Consider the following 3372-nt stretch of genomic DNA (forward strand, 5'->3'; position numbering starts at 1 on the left):
TATTCACATATGTCGTCTATGCCAGTGTCAAGAAATGATAAAAGCTAGCTTGACATATGCATATGTTAAGTAGACCTTATTTCTATCAATGTAGGAATCTTATTAATATGACATATGTTAAAACCTTTCTTCCACTTTAGTCAAGGTTAGGTTAAACATATGTGAAGGTTAACTCATTGTTTTGTCAAGATTATATTCAATATATGTTAAGATTAAGTATGATATATGTCAATGTTGTTTTATATGCTTTTAAATTTAATTTACACATATGTTAAGGATGTTTTTTGTTATTTTTTTTTTCAAAGTTGAAATTTTAATATGTTAAGGTTCTTTTATTCTTATGTCAAGGAATACAATTTCTTTTATGTTAAGATTTCTTTATTCATATAAAGGAAATTGTTTTATTTCATATCAAGGTTGCATATGGAACATGTCAACAACCTAACCTATTGCCCAAATAATCTGCATCAAAATTGAACCTGTTATGTGTGTCTATATATATATATATAGTACATGAATGTATAAAATATACTTTAAAAAAAATATGAACATGTAGGCAAATATATTGACAAAAAAAAAAAAAAAACCTTAATATCCTTGCATAATCTTATATTATCTCACATACATCCAAAAAAAGGCAAATATGTACCCAAAAATCCAATAGTTATACATGATAAATATAATGTAGCCATGATCTTGTGCCTTCAAAAGTGTTGTAATTGCTGCAAATGCCACCAAATCTTCTGCAAGTAAGAAAAAAATCAGTATATGTTTATATTTGAAAGATTAATAAAATGATATAAACATGTATCCAAATATATTCCCAAACAACCTAATAACTATATAAAATCTTGTTATCTTGTCCAATATATATGAAAAAAGAATAGATATTTACCCAAAAATAACCAAATATCAAGTAGCTGTATATGATAACAAAAATTTATGCGTGATCTTCTCCTCTAAAAACTGCAGCACTGCAAATGTCACCTAACCTTTGGCAAGAAAGAAAAAAGTAACATTATTTTATATTTATTTTTTAAAGTTTATTAAAAATTCAATGAAAAAAAATCTACATCCAATGTATATTAAACATGTCACCTAATATTTTGCAAGTATGAAAAAAAAACAACATTATTTTATATTTGTGTTTGAAAGTTCATTAAAAAGATATAAATATGTATCCTAAATATATCAAAATGTATCCACAAACAACCCAGCAAGTATACATGATCTTATACTATTATCAAATAGTCCAAAACATAGTTCTGAACCAAGATTAGAACACTAGATGTATCCACTCATGACTACTATCTACCACTCATTTTCATCCAATTCCACTCATAGTGAGAAACTCGATTCAATTAGTCCAAAAATGCATGCAGCAGTGACTAAACATGGGTTTGAATCCAATCTTCCTATCATGAATTCTATACTAGACATGTATTGCAGGTGTAGTTGTTTCTTTGAAGCAAATAGATATTTCTATGAAATGACTCAAAGGGATTTGATCACATGGAACACCTTGATCGCGGGATATGAAAGATCCAATCCAACTGAGACATGTAAATAGTCCTTTATCTGATGCCACCAATATCTGATTCTTTGTTTAAATATACTTAAAGTATTCTCAAAACTGTGTTTGCTTGCTATTTTCAAAGCAAGAAACTTGTTGACTGGCTTGCCAGAGAATATTGGAAGGCTTTCACGTCTCATTCATCTTGACTTTCATCAGAACAGTGAGTGAATCTAGTCTCTACAAGGTTTTTCCAGTACGCATGTGAAGTTTTAGAGGAATTAATAGTGGTTTTTAAGTATACTCTTTTATCTGAACTATTTTCTCTCAACTCTTCTAATGAAACATGTGCATCTGAGTTATGCAGGAATTTCATCAATACCAGCATCAATAAAGGGTTGTTGTTCCCTTGCAGAGTTTTATATGGGGTCATATTCTCATTCCTTGTTGCAAAAAAAATTTAGATATTTGGGAGTGTCTGGTGTACGTAGATTTTCTTTCATTTTAAATCTTTTTATATTTGATATTCATCTAGTTGTTGTGGCTTCAAGTTTCAAGAATAACGTGTTATCTTTGCTACCAGCAGAGATTGGGGCACTTTCTCTTTTAGGGACATTAGATCTTCACTCAAACCAGGTGGGTAGACATTCTATATTCAGTTTAAGTATAAAATTTATCCGACCAGTGTCAAATTCTTCTGAGACTTCGGATATACCCTCTTTGACTGATTTATCCTACATGTTATTTCTTCTTATCTTAGTTAGCTTCACATTTACCAGCATTATGGCTACCTGCGTGACCTTAGCATTTTTGAATTGTGGACAACAGATTCATGGGAGGATTATTCAAAGAGGCCTTGATGGGAATTTGGCCTTGTCTAATGCCCTTATAGACATGTATTCCAAATGTGGAAATATTGCTAATTCGCACCAAGTTTTTGGGGGTATGTCTCGTAGAGATTTGGTTTCTTGGACTACCATGATGATTGGGTATGGGACTCATGGGTATGGAGAAGAGGTTGTTGAATTGTTTGACAAGATGGTCAGGTCAGATATTAAGCCTGACTGAGTCTTGTTTATGGGCATTCTTAGTGCTTGCAGTCATGCTGGACTTGTAGATAAAGGCTTGAGATATTTTAAATTAATGGTGGGTGATTATAACATTAGTCCAGACCAGGAGATTTATGGGTGTGAAGTGGATTTGCTAGGACGTGCTGGGAAAGTTGAGGAAGCTTATGAACTCATAGAGAGCATGCCATTCAAGCCTGATGAGTGCGTTTGGGGGCCATTTCTTGGAGCTTGTAAAGCACACAGGTTTCCCAATTCCAGAAGATTAGCTGCTCATAGGATATTGGATCTGAGGCCTAATATGGCAGGGACTTATGTGATGCTATCAAATATATATGCAGCTGATGGTAAGTGGGGGAGTTTGTAAGGCTGAGAAAGTTGATGAAAAGAATGGGAAATAAGAAGGAGACTGGTAGGAGTTGGGTTGAGGTAGGAAATCATGTCTATAGTTTTGTTGTTGGGGATGAGGTGGGCCCCAAAATATAAGGGTGTGGACCCCGCATTTCGGCTCATGCGTTTCCCACTCGATGGAGAGCTCGATTTTTATTTTGAAAATTGATTTTATTTATTGTTTGAAAAATGATTTGGAGTCGCCACTTATTTTTGTTTTATTTTTTAAAGGGTAAACAAAATAAGAAAGAAAAACCCTAAATGTGACTCCTTGTTTTGGAAAAGGTTGGTCTACGAAAAACCGGATCGGGTTTGGGGGTCAGGTTACTTATCGGGAAGGTACGGTAAAGACCATAGCACCCCTCTAAGTCCCTAAAGTCGGGTCTCTACTAATAAGGTGAA

At 33.3% G+C, this 3372-nt stretch overlaps 1 pseudogene; it reads left to right on the top strand.

Annotated features, from left to right (window-relative positions):
* The first annotated feature begins 1489 nt into the window (after positions 1-1489).
* Positions 1490-3066, top strand: LOC117930209 (annotated as a pseudogene).
* The last annotated feature ends 306 nt before the right edge of the window (positions 3067-3372 follow it).

This window comes from Vitis riparia, chromosome 2 (genome assembly GCF_004353265.1).
Source record: "Vitis riparia cultivar Riparia Gloire de Montpellier isolate 1030 chromosome 2, EGFV_Vit.rip_1.0, whole genome shotgun sequence".
Taxonomy (NCBI): domain Eukaryota; kingdom Viridiplantae; phylum Streptophyta; class Magnoliopsida; order Vitales; family Vitaceae; genus Vitis; species Vitis riparia.